Source organism: Rhea americana, unplaced genomic scaffold (genome assembly GCF_003343005.1).
Source record: "Rhea americana isolate MKP2758 unplaced genomic scaffold, rheAme1 scaffold_179, whole genome shotgun sequence".
Taxonomy (NCBI): Eukaryota; Metazoa; Chordata; class Aves; order Rheiformes; family Rheidae; genus Rhea; species Rhea americana.
Genome location: NW_028185916.1, coordinates 1,111,640 through 1,130,242, shown reverse-complemented (window position 1 = coordinate 1,130,242; position 18,603 = coordinate 1,111,640).

Here is an 18,603-nt window from a genome sequence, read left to right as displayed (position 1 = left end):
TTAATACTGAGAAACTGCTAGATTTTAAAGAAATTTCCTGCAKTTGGGTTTTCCCATGATTGTCTATTTGCTGCAGGTTTGCTAGTGCATTGATCTGGGATGCTGGTTGCTCTTAGATACAGGTGTTTGAATTAAATGCTGCGTTGTCCTGAGGTAATAGTATGTAAAGAGTTGATTACCCATTTTAGAATAATAAACTTGGGGTGAAATCCTGGATCTCTTGAAATGAATGGGTACCTTGTCRTTAATGTCACTAGGGACGTGGTTTCTTCCTTTCCTAAGGTTTATTTGTCATAGGCACATAGTTAAAATGAGAAATTAAGTTTGATGTAATTAATCAAAGTAATTTGGAGTGCTGAGATCCCAGGCAGATGGTTGTTCATGTCATAAGGTAATACRAAGTGGAATTCTATCCTTTCAAGCTAAGGAAGGAGCTTGTTTACAAAGTCTGCCTGTTCAGAGCAGGCCAAGTCTTAATGAAAAACTCTATGCAGTAACAACCATAGGAGTTCCTGTGACAAAAACAAAGGCAAGCGTAAAGCTCCCTGCCCCACTTTCTCCRAAGCCAGTACTCTAGTACTGTTACAGGGCCTGTTCCTGGTTTGCTGTGACTGGTTCTCATATTCAGTGCTAACTGCTGCAAAAATTGGTATTATTCCACTGTGCCTGTTTGTAACATCCTTGTCAAATGTTGTCAGCCATTTCCTAAGATATGTGGGTTTTTTTCCCTTTATGAATAATTTAACTACCTTAATCTATGCACTGGGGGTGAGGGGGCTGGCAGGGAGAATTTGAGGAGGGTGAATAAGCTACTCAAGGAAGAATGGTACCACCTGTGTACTATGCCATCMCTAAAGGGGTTTTTAGTCCTGCTATTTAAATTTGGAAGGAAATCCATTTCCTAAAGGAATAAAAAGGGCAGGGTTGGTGGCCAAGAGTCAGGATGAATTAGTCACTGGAAACATCTTTTATTCATGATATTAATAAATAAGGGAGAACTGTAAAAGACGTGCTGCTGGGTTTTGTCACAAAAATGAAATAAAAGGAATTGCAAATCTGGCTTCCTGACAAAATGTCACTTACTGTTTGACAAATGAATATTTTAAAAATGAATGCAAAAAACTGCTAATCAGTTTTGTTCTCTTATGAGTTTGTTTGTGTCTTCTGTGGACATTTTTAGACCAAGAGGCTTCCTATACCAGAGAACTGCACTCTGTGCAGTAAGTTTGGCCTGCAGAATATCTTTGCTTTGAAGCTGATCTTGTGCCACCTTCCCCAGCTTGCTGGAGCAGTCACTGCACAAGTGGGATCCCAAATGAATGAACATTTTGTGGGGTGCGAGAGGGGGATCCTTAGAGACTCAGACCACCATTCTCCATTGCCAGTTTCTCTTAGGGTGGCACAGATTGATTAATCAAGCACTATATGCAGTGATGAAGTTTGTGGCTCTCGTTTTAGAAGCTGAACTGTCAGAGGTATGTGTGGCTTTAAACCATCCTCAGTCTTCAATGTGAAAGTTTAATTTTTGTTTACTTTTTGCTTTTGCTTAAAAAGCATTTTTCTGGATACTGCACGTTTTGAATCCCTGTGGCCTGATCAACCTTGTTCTGAGAAATATTTTGGTGAAAAAATAATAAAAAGATCTYTTTTTCCTCTTTGTTAAAGCATGTAAAAGAAAGTACTCTTTTTTCCCTCCTTTTTCAGAAAAATCTAACTATTAAAATCTCTAAAGGTTTTGTTGTAAGAGTGCTTTGAAGACAGTTCGCTAAGGCGGTAGACTTCTAGGAGCTTGTCAAGTGTCACTTTCAGGCTGGGATATGGAGGGGCCTGGGGAGCGAGAATGAACACTTGCACTCACTAATAGTATGGAAATCAGGACAATTTGTTCCCCTGACACTTTAGGAGAACTCTGAGAGGATCAGAGCTTCTCTGRTTGCATTCACTCAACTGTCCAAACTCTGACTTTACTTTCATGTGACACAGGAGTAACTCTGTTACCTAACTTGTGTCATGTAAAGTCATTTTTGGCATGAGGAGAATCAGACCTACAGTCTGTAAAACATGAAAGATCTCTGGGTTCAAAGGCTCGTGCTGGAAGGAAACTGTAATGCATTTTAATAAGATTCCCACTCCCCTTTATTTTTCATTATGCTGCAGTACGATTTAACTATAGTTCTTAAGTTTTCTTCTTACTAATAGATGTAAACCATCTTTCAGTTTCTGTTACCGTAGAATTAATTTAGAAATGTCATACATGGTACGCATAACGATAAATTGATACTTGTTCTGTGCTTCCAATCTTACTTCAAAGATCTGAAATGAGAAAAATTAAATTTTACAATTATAGTTCTATCCATTAGACAATGGCACCAACATAATGCATGGCATCMTAACTGCATTACTCTGTCAGCTTCAGCTGAATTCAAACAATATAATCACTGCTGCTGTTCTGCAAATACAGCAGTGAGTGAATCTGCTGCAGTCTGTGCTTGCTGAGTGTCTACCCAGGCTCTAGCCTCTGCTCGTAATGGTTTGATTTTCTTCTTGTATCGGTTTGACYTGATGTAATTACAATGACTTCAAGAGACTGGCTCCTTATTTTATGTGAGCAGGACATGAAATAGACCTAAAATATCATTTAGGATAGATAGAATCCAAATTCAATACAATTACCTAATTAACATATCTTTGTATTCCTGCAGAATAGATTATATTCAGAATGAATTTCTATTATGTTACTGTTATCACAACACTGAAGGTGAAATGCCACCTGTGTTGTCCATTACAGTCACAGAATACACAAGCTGTGTTTTATTGTCAAAAGCTGAATCTGTTTTGCTACCTGAAAAGGTACTTAATCTGTTGTAATGAGTTCTGTCRCTGGTATTTTGCATTGGTAAGTACCACTGATTTGGGAAGAGACTGATCATGTGGCCAGTGTCTCCAGGCCTAGAACACAGGTCTGACTACCTTTCMATTGTGAAACTTGGGACCAGTTGCTTGGATTTATTCACCACCAGGTTATAGGAGCTTTAATTTAATTGRTTTTGCTTCMTAGAGCATGTGATGTCAAACACGAAAGTGGAAGCTTAGSAAAGATTTTTTTTTCTTTTTTTTYCTGCCCAGTAGTAGAGTTAATAATTGGACTAGTATCTTCTCCCTGAGCTTCCAGAAGTTATGCAGGGAAGAGACAAAAGGTTGGTAAATGAGATCTGGTTTATCTTGCTCTTTCATGGCTCTTCTGAAGGTGATTCTCTTCCTTTACTGTTACRTTGATGACTAATTGTGTGTTCTTCCACTACACATTTTGGGACTGATGAATGATAATCAGTACACAAACACYAAGTGATTCCTCTGTTTATCTCATCTAGGAACTAGGTCCTACGTGTGGTCTTTCCACCCTGCAGCTGAGAGACATGGAGAGGTAGAGAAATACAGAGGAAGAGCAGGTGGTGGCAGTGTGCTGATATTAATCAGTATTTTGTCCTATTTACTACCACTGAGTCAGAGGAAAAGCGAAAAGATTTATAMAACACTGGAGCCTGTGGCCTTTCCTTTGTGCTACCTTTTGCTTTCCTCTTACTAATTCCAGATGTYTAGAGGGTCACCTGCAGGTGAGCTCTAAGTTGGGGAGGTTGTTGATTCGTTTGCCAGCTTTTCTTCTGCTGTCCCTGGTTTGGTGACAGAAAAGGATGGATATGCGCCTCAACATTTTGTTTCTTAAAATGACAAYGAGCAGCTGGTGTAATTTGGCTCTTCTGTTGCCTTCTGAAACTTGGCTTTTGAGCAAAAAGTTCATTATGAAGTGACCTGAATATATTCGTTTCTAGAATTCGCTGGCTTATGTTACTCCAAAAAATGGCCAAACTATTTTCTTAATGCTGTCAGATATTCCCCAGCTACTTATAAAAGGTTATTAACTCTTAACTTAAACCTGTAGTGATACTGTGAAGRTGTGAAGTAGAGGCAGAATTTAGCTTGGAGTCTTTATACTGTGTCTCAGAGAGGATTTTTATGTTTGAATGATAAACAGGTAAAAAGTATGGATTTTTAATAGAAAGGAATCTGCAACTTCAGCAACAGTGGAAAAAATGTTATAGTGAGCTTTAAATGCAGAATGGTATTCATTTCAGAGATACCCTTCCATTTTTCCTCTACTGCTACCAGTTTCTACAGATCTGTATTTTTAAGTTATGATACAAAGCTCATAATTCTTCCACTGAAAATCATCTTACCATGTGTTCTATTAAGGTGAAAAATCTGTTTAATAAAGTGAATTTAATGATTGAGTATATGAGTTGTTTCAGCTGGGAAAATTRCTGAGATTCTTTTCTCTAGATTTAMRTACAAGAGTCRTTGTCTGAAGAACAGGGTTGTCCCTTTTCAGAATTCAAAGCCCTAATTTGATTAAACTGACTTGCTTTTCCTATTTTTACAGGAATCTTCTTATCTCAAGATCAAACTTGAGAAAATAATCCTGCCAAAATGTTTGTTTCTCTCTTTAAATTCTGGAAAAAATACTGCATTTTTCAAAGTTGTAAGATAGCATATTTGTCRCTTYTAAGATGCTCCTGAATGTGATGAAYCTTTTGGTTAACTATCTGTCCCACTTTGGTATGGGGTCAGAGGAGTAAGGAAGAACCATTCTGATTCATTTTTGTTGAGACTGTGATTGTGTTTGCTTATCAGTGGCTTATTATCACTAAGGAAGATTTGCTGGCAGTAGCTGCAAGTAGAATGCATGGAGGGTGATAGCGCCCATTTTGGTTTTTCCAAAATTACCCCAAATGTCCTTGTCTGTTCARTTTCCTTCCTCCATGAAGACACAGGAAAGGTAGAAGCTATCTGAGATTCTGGACTAAAGTAGCAAATTTTTCATAGTGGAAGACAAATAGCAGCAGAGAGGTAGCAATGGAGAGGACAAAGAATTTTTTGCCCTMATAAGTTTGTACGGTGTCTACTGCTGCCTGACCTGCTGGACACAGTCTCTTAATTTGTGTGTGCGTGGTCTCTACAGCCATTTTCTGAGTATAAACCCAGATAACAAAAAACAGCTCATACAGTACTTCTATAGAAATATTATCTTCTGCATTAGAAATTTAGTTTTGGAAGCTGATTCCCCAGAATTGTCTTTACAGCAAATGCCAAGTCTGAAAATGTTGAGGAAAAATTTGACCATCACATCTGAAGTTAATCAATTTCATCTAGAGTTAGTAATTACTTTACCCTTTAGGTATCACAATTGCATAAAAAATGCTCAGCAACTAAATAGAAATGATAATTATTTTGAAATTATCCTATGAGAATGTTCCTGGATTTAATCACKCTGACATTTTACCAGTCCATATTGTGAGCGTATTTAGAAATGTCATAGTATTATTAACCTGATATGGAAGTGTTGATAGACATTCAACTTAGTTAAGAAGAAAAAAATTCCAAACATCAGGGAAGACCAGACCTTGCTCAGTAAACCATAAAACTGAATGCACATTTACCTTCATAGAACTACCGTCCTCTGCCGTTAAGTGTCACATTTTCAAATCAAAGTAGGATGGGAAGTACAAGGATTAGATGAACACAACATGTTTTTGTTTTCATGTCGCTGCCTCTTACGGTTCAGATTTTCGAAGTGCAATTTCATCATTGCTTACATGGTGGCCTTTTCAGCAGCAAGGGAAATGTCATCGAATGACATCAACTAAGCTCAGAGGAAGTGCAAAAGCACTTTAATAAAAGCGAATACTTTGTATGTGCCATTCTCTTTTACCCAAACCTAAATTAAGTGTGCATTTCAGATTGCTGATACTTTATGCATCTCCCATTATTATGTAGAAGTGGAAGCTAAGTTCGTCCGTGACAATGATTCATATTCTATCTGAGGAACACAAGCATGTTCTGATGAGATTGGGGACTGAAGCATATTAATGCAGCTGAAATTTTCCGGTTCCCCAAATAGTCTGAAGAAATTGTTACAAGGAATAAAACTAGAATAGCTGTTACTGCTGTCTGTACAAGTACAGTAAAAGGCAAGTGGCTTGCACCCATATTGCCTTGCACTGTGTTCTGTCTGTTTTTTATAAGATGAGCTGTGTAGATGCATCCAAGCAGAATCTGCTTGCTCTTGATGAAGTGCTCCTTAGGGTGATCTGGTTCTAGAAGGGGTAGGACAAGGATATTGTGTCAATGATGTCCAGTCAGTGCAAAGCAAAAGTAAGATTCTTARTTCCTTTGGCTGTTTGAGAATCCTCTTGCACCTTTGTGAGAATTAGCAGAATGTGGTGATGACCACAGGGGCGAGTTTCAAGACTACGTTCGCTTGGTAAGAGAAGTGGGTAGGGTAACTTCGGCTCTCTCTGATAGCTTGTCTGTGACCTTGTGCTTTCCCATAGCATGTGCCGCTGCTGTGACTGCACAGCCCTCCTCCCAGTCAGATCAGGGTTCTGTCCACCCCAAGTGTTTTACTTGYGTTTCCTCTTTAAACAACAGTGATTAGTTAGATGTAGTTAACCAGGGCCTCAAAGGCACAAAATCAAGCACTTTTTTCTGTCTTGTGACTTACTTCTTYTTGGAGTCTGTTGCACTGTGTAGCTGTGCCTAGTGTTGCATCAGGGAGACAGATGTATTTCATTTGTGGTTTCAGTATTGCCATATATGAGAGCATCTTTAGAGATGTCTGTGCGTAAAATAAATGCAGCTGCTCAAATTGTTGCCTAAAAGACCAAGCATAAGGAAATCAAATATGCCTCTAAGATTCTTTCATCTTTTGCTCATTCTCACTGATGCGAGCCTCCATCTGTCTGCCCAGCTCTGAACCTTCACTGTCATTTGCCCCAAATACCWCCATTCCGCCTTCTCAGGCTCCACTGCCAAATGCTTCCACCTTTCACATTCTGATAGGTCACTACAAACTATTGACAGGGAAACCCCAAACCATTGCTTTTCCCATGCCAGCATACCGTTTAGTTCACTGCTCTTCAAATCAGGTAGGTGAGAGTAAAAGAAAAAAAGGAGAGACGCAAGTAACTTTGGGAAACACTGATGTCTGCTGCTGCCCACTATATGGGCTTTCTCAGATTCAGGCTTAAGATTTCATAAGATACCCAAAGAGTTTTCCATCCTGCTTATGGTGGGATGATGAAATTCTGAGACTGGCTAGTACACACCCCTTGAAGATGCCTCTTTTTTTGCCACCTTCCTTTTGCTTGCTGCAGTGCTGTAAGGCCAAGACCACTGCCTGCATGGTCTRTACAGGTGTAGGAGTGGGCCAGTTCAAAAAGCACCAGTCCAGGTGACCTAACCGTGGTCACAGCACATTGCTTTTGGAAAATACAATACGTGTTCCTGAAGTGACTTGAAAATCTGGCCTATCATTTTTTGTGAATTACACGGAGGTTAAAAAGTATGGTGCCTTCGGTCCTCAGAGGGTCTCTGAGGTTATCCCAAAGGCAACAGGAGCTCGGACACCGAGGTTCTCTGTGTGTGGCTATTGCCTGTCTTCTGTTATTGAGGCAGACTGTGGCTCCTCGAGGCCTGACTCCATGCRTGGAAAAGGGCTGAAGGAGTTCGTTTCTCTTTGAACTGCTGTGGCTGACGGGTGACTGTAGCTGTATTTGCTGCTCTGATGCAGGATGGTGTAGTGGTGATAAGACACAGGAAGGCTCCCATCCCGTGAGCCTGGTCAGACTGGTCTGGATGCAGGGAGGACTCAAGTAAACTCTCAGAGTCCAGTGTGGCCAGCAGCTCTGGGAAGGACTGAGCTTGGTGGTAATACAAGTCAGTGCAATAGCCATAGAAAAAATACAGGTGTGTGTTGCAGCAAGTACTGTCACTGAGGCTGTGTGCCGGCAGTGGTTTGCTGGGAATGCATAAAATTTTTGTGTTTATGGGAACTTTATGCTTTTTTTTTTTTTTTTTTTTTTTTTTTTTTTTTTTTTTTTTTTTTTTTTGATATATCTGGCTGCTGGAGAGGGTAACAGCTCCACGTGGACTTTGGTGTGTCTCAGAAAGGCAGTTCTTTTACAGAAGACTCAGGTAGTACTAAAACATCACATTCTAATTCCTATACTCAATTTTGCCTGTGTCTCCCCATGTAGCTAGGRATTCGTTATGGTTTAACCTTGAACCTGCAAACATTTTTTCTAGCTGAGAGGCTCAAATACTTCTGACTGAAAAATCTGTCACTTTCARTTCGTCTGCAAAAGAACTAAAGCASTCCYGCAAGTTCACTTTCCTTTCCTCAATACGSAGTATGAATCAGTTAACACAAATGTGTTCCTTCAGTAAGGGACAGCGATGCTGTAGGGGGCAGGCTTTGCCTATGTTAGAAAGAAGCATCTTCAGCTAATGCACCAATTCACCTAGCCCAAAAAACATTTCAACTACTTAGCTTTCCTTTTATTCATAAATCAGACAGATCAATAATTGTTTAAAATGTGAAGGCTTTAATTTGCTTGCATTACATGAGAAGTAAAGGTATCATTAGATTAAAGATGCTGCTGTGATGAGGTCATGATATCTGTGAATATGCAAGTGGCCTTTGCAGTGATGTAGGCTTTTTTTCCCATTGGCATTTAGAAGGTTTTGTGTAGAAAATTATAAAGGGTAGGCAGCTAGAAATCCAGTTATTTTAAAGTTTCTTGCTGAGGTGGTCACAGTTTCAGAGAATGTAGCATTTTAAGGATACATAATACTTGGTTACAAAAGCTCTTGTAAGAAATTTGCTGGGAGCTCTTTGATGGTTCACACTCAGARTCTGCTTAATGGTGTTGTTTGTCATCTGGTGTCCTAAACAGTGGTGAGAAGTTTTGAACTGACATGCATTGTCTCATCTGACAAGATCCGGGTTGGTATTTGTGTGGCTGTGCACTGTACAGCCTAACAGGTGGCTAGGAGGATGATTTTAAAGAGAGTCTATGATCTCTGAAGTGCTGATTTCACCATGTAATATAAGTAGCCATGTGGTGTAAAATAGTGTAATTGAGTTGTGAAATGAGGATAGTACAATCTACCTTCCTGAGGATCTACTTAGATCTGCTGTGGGCATAAGCATGGTGCCACAACYGGCATGTAATACTCAGGTGTCCTTGCCAGTAGCTGAGATGAGCAGCACCTTGGCGTGGTTCAGGATGGTCTTTTTCTTCATGGCTTGTGGAGCTGCTGATCCACTGTTGCAGCTCTGTGCTCAGCTGAGGAAACCAATATGCACTTRATTTGTAAAATGAGTATCATGAGTGAGTGATCCTGGAGGAAGAAGTCTGCAGGAAGGGGAAAGGAAACTATCTTCTATTCAATGTTTCATGTTTCTCTTTGCTTTTCTTCTGTGTATATAAAAGTTAAGGAGGGGAAAAAAAGAACCTAAGGTAAAGAATAAGGAGAGGTCTAGACTGTTGAATAAAATCCTGTCTTCCCTTCCTCTTTTTTGCTCTGGTGTTGATCAGTAAGGTAGAAAAATAATCACCCTTGCATGTGGCTGTGTTTCAACTGAGTGAGGAGGTTGAGATCTGTAAAAAGAAGATGAGAAACAGTGTATAATTTAAACATCAGCTTGAAATGTCTGTCTCCTAATTATGGTGTGTTTATATAGCAATTTTGCTTTTCTCTCTCTTTCTGTTTTTTTTTCCTTCTCAGACCTTTGCAGCTCACCTTTTAAGGCATTCACAGTCTCTGAACATGGGGTGAAATGATTAATAGCCTGTATTGATTTTTTTTTTTTTTTTTTAAATGAGGAGATACAGTAGCATGAAGCAGGAAACTGCAGACTTAAATTTCCCATTATGTTTTCTCTCCTGGAGAGGGTGCTTGGAAATGACTATTTCTTTCAGAATGTCAGTGAGTTTCTGAATATTAACAAGCTTCTCCTGTGTTTCTTTTAAGGCTGATAAATGCTTTCATTTACATTTTTGCTCCTGCTAAATTCTTAATTCTGTTAGGAACTGAACATATTAAATGGGATTTTAAAATAAAGTGTCAGAAGAAATAGATTAGTTGTCTGTCTGTTGTCTGTATAGAGAGGTACGTGATTATTAAATGAACTGTACATTAAAACTGCAGAGCAATGGAGTGTGCAGTTAGAGAAGATCATTTTTAAAGGATCTCTGAAATTTAGAAAGCCAATTACAATTCTGCCAATAGAGAATTTTTCACTAAACATGTCCTAGTAAAGGTTTAAATGTCCATTAATTAATGTTTAACTGATTCTTAATGGCAATGAAGTCTATTGACAGTATGACTTCCACATGAAAATTAGTCTGATGTTGGCTCTATGGAATGGGGAGATTCATCACTGTTAAAATGGTAGCCCATTTATTACCTTGGTGTCTTAATTCAGCTGCATTCAAGGGCAGTGAAGTGAGAATATCATAATCAGTTTGGGTGGGAATTTAAATGAGAGGTATGTCAGCATGGTGGCTATGCACCAGACTGAAGGTCAGGGAGAAAGGAATTCTGCAGAGGYTTCCCAGGAAGGTTTCGGGAATAGCGAGTCGTATTAGATCGCTGACCCAGGCCATCAGTCGAAAGCTGCTGTGAGCAAACCCTGGCCGTGGGCAAGAAAGACGCTTCTCAGTTCATCAGGTGCCGTCGCTGCCGAGGAGGTAGGTGAGGCGCCTTAAAGACATTAACCTGAAATCCCTTTTACAGCTCCAAATGAAGCAAAAGCGTGTTCCCTTTTTTTTCTCCTCCTGACCCCTCTTTGCTGTAATCAAGAGTGTCAATGAACCAAGAATATATTTTATAATTCAAATCTAACCACAGTCCTCACTTACAGTCGTTCTCCCACTGCATCTCCTCTCACATTTTCACGAGGTCTCCGTTGCTCCAAGGAAGGACTTCAGCTCAGATGAGTCTGAGCATTGCTTACAAGAATAGGGGAACAAAGCAGGGATGTCTTAATCTGCCACTTGGATTCCAAAAGACAAGCTTACTCTAAGACTACAGGAGCAAATGAAAGCCAAAGTTGACCTTCCAGCAGCCAGAAGTCTTTTTAAGGCATAGGATATAAAAATAGTGGGCCAAATTGTGAAGTCAGATGTATGTAAATTATTCCTATCATTATGAATTTATAGAAGGACAAGTTGTTAGAAGGATAGTTTCTGCACTTCTGCCCTGTGTATAGGTCAGGAAAGAATTGCTTAATATACTATTTTTAAAATAAATTGCAAGATAAGCAGGCTTTTTTATTTTTTTCTTCAGGTATTTTACCTTATGAACTCTAGCATGTTATTTCAGAAGTATTGATGGCTTGGCATTATGGTCTAGTCAGAATGATTTTCCACTCCTGCCCTGACATTTCTAATTTCCATTTATTTCTCAGCTGCTGAGATAACAGAAGGGCCAGGAAAGAAACAAACTTTCCTTTCCTCTTAAACAAGGGTGGGTGGAGGGAGAGTACTAAAACCTCCAAATAATGATCTCCTTGCAAAACCCTATCCTGGAGTGCCGTATAATTGAAATTCCTCTTAAAGAGAATTCAGTTTTGTTGTGGAGAACTAACCTTTTAGCTATCAATGAGCCCATTCCCTCTTGCCCATTGGAGAGAAGTTGTCATCAGCTTCCCATGGCAGGGCATCTGCTGTAGATACATATAGGCACAGAAATGGAGCAGAAACGGTGGCGAAAGGGGAGAATAGCGAAAACCCCTGTATGTTTCTACTTGCAAGTCTCTGAAGATTTTGAGAGATTTCAGAAATACAAATACAGTTTCGCATTTCTTGACGCAGACCTGGGGCGCAGTGCGGAGTGTGTCGTCTCGCAGACGTTGCCCAGCTCCTTTGTGCACATCAACGTTTGAGCCAAAGGCTTTGCAAAACATCTTCATGCAGTCAGTGGCGGTGAGTGAGGGGTGTCGGGGAGAGTTCTCAGTGATGTGTCTGCGTGTTCTACCTGCTATTTTGCTTTTACCRTCCCATTCGTTTCCAAGTGCTGCAGGTAAAGCTCTTCAGTGTAATATTAATGACTTGTACCTTGAGAAGTAAAGCTCGAGCTTTGAGTCGAGCCAAGGTAGATACGGAGGGAAGGGTTGTCCTTCCGCCTTGGGAAGTGCCAAGGTCTCTATAGCTGGAACTTTATCCTTTAGCAGAAATTAGGATTTTGTGTGTGTTTCCAGTCTTGATTCTGATCTCTTCTCTGTTTCACTTAATCCTCCTTTATTTCTGTGTTAGGAAGAGGAAAGCCCATGCCAAGAGCCTCAGTGAGTCAGCTTACTAMAATTTTTCTCCCTGTTTGGAATAGAAGTTGTAGCTGTGTCTGTAGATCAATTATCAAAAATAATTGACAGTAAAAATTATTTTTTTTTTGTTTTCTGTAGTTTTTATGTATGTTCTGATAGAATGCTAAATAATTATATAAGAATGAGCACTTCTGTATAAAATTCAGTTTGACCATGGAAGATGAATTGTTCATGTAAATGAAGCATATTGAATGCTTTGATTCTAAGTAGAATGCATGGATGCTTGAAATATGACCAGTAATTAATTCAGTGACAGAGGAAGTTGAGGATTTCAATATTACTAGTGTAGTGTTCTGGAAGAGATGTTTAGGGGCTGCAGCTTAACAGTCTGTAAAAATATTTTTCTCTTTTAACTGTTAGAACGGTTGCGCCTAAACCTTTGCCTCTGAGATAGGCAAAATGAATTGGAATTGAATTAAAATGGACCTAATTTTTCCTCCAAACATGACATAAACCCAATCTAGCTTTTTCCTTGCCTTTAACTGTTCTTCTGCTTCTTATARTATGCATAATAGTCTTGATCTCATGTGAGTTATTTAAGTTTGATTAATTTACCTTTAAACAGTAATATCAAAGAGCAAATGTTCAAAAATCACGAACCAGTCCTGAAAAATACATCAAGCAATGTAGGGTCCATATTCAGTCTTCAGATGAAGGAAATGAAGAGAAACTGTGATAAGTGTTTAAGGAAGGAAACTATTCATGTAAATACTTCTTGGGGCAGATCTTTCACAACACAGTATTTGAGAAAAAAAAGCACTGGACATGTTCTGGTCTGGATGCTTTGGGCTTCCCAGTAAGCAAAGGTAATGAGTATTGTCCCTTAGCTGATTRACTAAAATACTATGTCTTTTTGCATCCACTGCTCAAGATAGCCTAAATACTCTGATGATTTCTGACATGAAATCTTTTAGAAATCATTTTTTTTTATTATTATTAAAAGCACTGTTCTTCCAAAATGTTGGTACTTCCCAGGAATTGGATGCTGTGGAGAGGCAGCTGGCTAGCACTTTGCCTGGGAAGGACTACAGCGTAGACCTCTGGGATATAGAGCACGTTTTAAACAGAGCACTGCAAAGGCAGGAGAAGATTTCAGGAAGAAATGCAAAAATAATTTGAGGGCTCCACAAAATGCCTTGCAGTAAGAGATTGAAGACCACCTCTGTCGAGAAGGTGGAGGGGCGATCTGATACCTGTGCATCCATGTTGTTGTAACAGGAAACACTAACGGGTAAAGGGTGGCTTAGTCTTACAGAGAAAGGTGTGCTAAAGATCTGTGACTGGATGCTGAAGTCAAATTCAAATAAGAAATTAGGCATATGGTTACATCAGTGAAGGCAGGCTAAGTACTGGGGAAAAAACAGGAATTAGAGGGGTCATTGCTCTCCCAGCTGGGACTTTCTTTCGAGCCTGGATGCCTTCTGTAAGCTGACGTGCGAGGCAGTGAGCAGAGCCCAGCGTAGCCACGCGCCCTGGACATGCCTGGAGGATTTTAATGCCTGTTAGAGGAGAGGCACCTGGTGACACTGGGCAGCAGCAGCAGCTGAGGTGACAGGAAGGAGCTGTGGGTCACRGCTCCTTCAGGTGGGTCACCTGCATGGCTCAAGTGAGGTGAAGCAGGCATTAGGTGTCCTCTGAGGAACCTAAATATCTGCGTGCTTTCCTTCCCAAGGAACKAACTTGGAGTCAGCTTAAGCAGTCTCTTCTGCCGTTTGCTCTGTGATTGAAGCTCTGCGACTGGAGCTGCTTGTCCTGGCTGTGCACAAGCGTTGTCTGCAATGGGATGTAGGATGCCACTGGTTCAGCAAAAACCTGTAGRGTGCTGCTGTCCGTTGTCACACACACGGTCTGGCTCTGGTCAGCTGAAAAGTGGGCTGTAATTAAACTACAATGAAAATGTGTGGACTAGGTGCAAGAGGTGTAAAATTACTGGAAATCTCATCTCATTGGATTACAGTTTGCTATTTAAGACTCTAAGAAATATTWTTCTGTATTGGGTAAAACTAAGTTTTTAGTCCTATCATGGACTGCATTCGTATAATATCACAAGTACTCCAGAGCTGAGCGTTAAGGTATCTGATCTACTGTAAAGCCATCACTGCAGTGTTTACAGTAAGTCTCTGATATTTTGACAGTTTTTAACAAATACCAGAATGAAAATTGATGATCAGTCTTAATAAAAGAACTGATGGTGCAATTTACATCAAGGCAGATTTAATAAATACCTAATCCTTAAGTGTACATGATTAGATTTACTATTTACATCACTGCAATTAGAAGTTGATRTTTAAAGGGCACACTTCCTATTTCACATACTTTTAATAACTCTGCTCAGGTTTGCTTTTTTGAATGGCAGAGTTAAGTAAACACTCTTGTTTGGTTCTTTTTTCCCAGGCATGTAATATATTTTATTTCRGAATGAAATTTATACATTTATTTTGGCTTGCAGAGGTAAGCCAAAAGCAGCGCTGAGAGGTGCAACTGCAGGCTCTGCAGCCTGCCGCCGCCTGTCCCGGGGCGGGCGGGCGGCGCAGCAGCCTTGGCCTGGCCTTGGCGGACGAGCGCCAGGCTTTGAAGGACGGTTCCTCTGGGCAGGCAGCTGCCTACATCTGGTTCTCAGCCTTCTGGAAGCAGGCTGCATCCTCTCCCTGCCCTTGGTGCGTTCTACTGCCTCCTGCCTGCCCAGAACGCCGCTGTTTCCTAAAGGCACCATTCAGCCTTCGCTCTACATCCTCCTGCCAAAATGCCTCCATAATTCTGTATTTTTGGGGCTGAATGATAATTAGAGTTTATTATTTTGCAGTCCTGGTAGCCTGTATAGGTAGAGCGCMTCTATAGGTAGACATGCTATATAGGTAGAGTGTTGCTGCTTCACAGTTCTTAAGTTCTTTAGGCATTTTATAAAGATTTTAAAAAAGCTGTACCAGTGACTAGAAGGAGATTAATAATTCAGAACATTGAACTGGAAGATGAAAATCAGACAGGTAATAAGTTAATGCTCGTGTTCTGCTGACCATATACATTTCTGTATGAAATGCTTTCTCATCAACTGGCAAAAATGCTAATGGCTATTCTCTGTGGTACTGTGCCCGTCTTTCACTAAGGGAACCACTGAGAATACATTTAACTATCTTCTTAGGAGCATACAGAAAATGGTATTTGTTTTCTGTATGCAAATAGAAATAAATTGCATTTTAACTTTGGCTTTTTTTCTTTTCTTCTTTTCTCTTTTCCCTATTCCTGTTTCCTTTATTCCCTTTTCTCCTTCTTTCTTTCCTCCTGTTTCTCCTTTCTTTTTACATTTTTCTGTTTTTCTTTTTCCCCTTCTCCTTCTATGTTTTTCTTTTTCCTGTTTATCTTTTATCTTTTTCTCTCTATTTCTGTTAATCATTTTTATTTTTTTTCTGTCTTTCTTCCCCCCCCCCCCCCCCCCATAAGTTGCAGTCTTTTAGTGCGGAGAGGACCAGGTAGTCTGTTGTGGAGGCACTGAAGGGGCCTTCTGCATCCAGGCGTGTATCCGTATCTGGGTGAAGTGCGAGTACCACAGTCCATGGCCAATGGACAGAGAACAGGAGACTGAAGCAGCTGCGYGAGCCCTGCCGAGGAGCCGCGTGCTGCGGTGGGCCGCGGCGTGGGCAGCCTGCGGCCCCCTCCCTCTGAGCTCCGCTCTYGGGCACTGGTAGGGATAATGATTTTTCTGTTGCGTTTTTTTGATCCTGACTGCAGGTTGAAGCAATGCAGATCCACCTTCCTCACTTTGAGACCTGTAGTAGGGTTCATAAACTCTCTAGTGAAAACTATAGATCAGTGCTGGCTTCAGATCACAGTGTGCATCCTGTGTGTGTGTGTAAAACTAAATAGAGAAAGAGGGAGAGATTGGGGAAAAAACCCTCTAGGTGTCACACACTTAACTAGGAAGGCACCTTTTTCCTCTTTTGAAGTCTCGTTTTGCTGCTGTATACAGAGTGAGACATTCTTCTTAGCCAAAAGAAGTTTTTTGCAGGAAAATGAGAAAGCAGTGCATGTAAGAACTGGTGCCACTGTAGGAAATGTATGATCTACCTTAATTGCATATTTATTTGTGGCTCTGAGGCCAGAGATAAGAGGYTGGCCTATTGCGTCTCTCATAGTTACTGGTGCTCCTGGGACTCCAGACTTGACCCAAACCATGGCAAGAGCTGGGATGTTGCACATTTGAAAAGGATTCCCCACCAGGTGGGAAGGGAGTGCTGAGAATGGGAAAGTAAGAGGGAACAGCTCTGGTGTATTTATTCCCGCTTATGTTGCTGAAGTGCTGCTTCCCATGGGTAAAGCAGAGAGCAGATTTTCTGATGATTTTTGTATGTTSTGTGTTTTGTATGTTCATTCGCTGACTTGACAAGGGGGAAAGGCCAGGACTTGTGGCCTCTGTACACTTGGTTACAAAGTATCGCTGGCTGGAGCGTTTGCGGAGGTGAGAGTAGTAGGGCTGAACAGGACAATGTTGTCCTAACTGCAGCTTACAGCAACTTGATGAATTTTTATCTCTGCAGGACAGTGTGGCTATCACTTTCCATTTATACACAATGGAAACAGATTTAATATKGACTGACTTCCAGTTTTTGCTTTAGTTTGAGTATAATGTCACTGCGCTCAAATAGTTTGTTTAGTTCTGCATGTAAGCTCAGTTCTGAATACAATATTTTGAAGAACTAATGTCAAATATGTATCCAAAATCAGGATTTGTATAACATGCCAATGAATTCTCCTGAAATTTTAATGGTTATGTAAGTGTTTTAGATGCGATCGGTTTAGAATCGCCAAACAGAGTGGGAGGCGTGGAACTGCAATTGAGAATTAAACATACTGGAAGAGATGTTACATTTAATAGAAATGCGACTGTTTCAACACCTGTATTTTACTTCGTAAGTTTAAAGTAAAAYGAAAGAGAGAAAGATCAATAATGTATTGCAGGTATCTCCGGTGTAGCATTTTCTAGATTGCCTTTCCTGACCCAGGCAACTTATGATGAGTCTGATGAGACTAAGCACAATAAAATTGATGCGTCTGATTGTGTCCAATTCACATCATAATGAACTTCATTCTGTGTTACAGTGAGATGAAAAGTTTGCTTGGTAGCCCTCTATTTACAAAAGGYTTCCACAGTGGAATAAGCAGAGCACTGAGTCAGAAAAACAAAACACCTAATGTGTGGCTGGCTCTTCCACTAGTAAGAATAACTGCACGCTTTTGGACCAGTAACTCAGCTAGCAAGGAAGCTGGTAGCTTAACTTGTAGTGGCTGACAGCATGGCTAAAGATTTTATTCCTACAGATTTTTGTTACTGCAAAGCATCTTTTATATGCAGCTTTACCTGACTGCTTTGCTACTGATGGTGAAAGTCTCTACTCCTTATTTCTCTCTCTTGGCCTAGACACGGATGACTTGTCAGACTGACCAGGACCTTGTAAGTGGTTATTCACACTTTAGAGGAATGCCAAAATGTAAGGACAGGAGACAACAGCCATCATAACAAGCAAAATTCATTTTTTCTTTTAAGAGAAAAATAATCCTGTTTTAACTGATGCCAAAAAGGCCATAACAGATGAAAGTGCTTGTGAAATTTATTCAGAGAATTTTGGAATAATTCTCAAGTTACCCAACAGTTTTCTCCCATTCTCGTTTAATTCATACACCTTGACTTGGCAAAACTTTTATGAGCATATTTAACTGGAAGCATACAAATGGTCCTACTAGTTTCAACTGGAAAACAGCACTTAGGAATGGCAAATCCTACGTGTTTTGTTCAATGTTAAGATTTGTTGGTACTAGTTAATGTATTAGGAGATACGGAGTATGCATTTTATTCTGCAGGGCAGTTGGAGACTGTGAGCTGGAGACTGCAACTTCTGCAAGTTATCAAATATTCTCTGGGCAAGGCTGTGCGAATTATTTTAGAGAAGCTGCTATTGTGTGACCCGAAACAAAAATGTTTCTGGTTTCATGCCAAAGCATAAATTCCAGGGGCTGAGGAAAGAAAGATTTTTTTTTTGATTGAATAAAACATTTAATTCAACACCAGATATTTTTTGAAAAAAATTGAACGTGCTAAACTTGGTCCCAATAGAATGCTTCAAATTAAAAATTGAAACGTTTCACCTAAACGATGTCAAAATATCTTTTTTTTTCCTCCTGACAAACCTGTTTTCTGCACATAATGCAAATTTGCAAAGGTTTTGTTTTCTCCAAACTTCATTCCAAAAAAAAAAAAAAAAAAAAGATTTATCTTCCCTTCTGTCATGACTTGTTCCATGTTCTCCATGTACTGTCTTTGTTTCCTGTCAATTGTGATGGAAATGGCTTTTCATCAAGTAGGATGTGCAAGATTGTTATCCTTA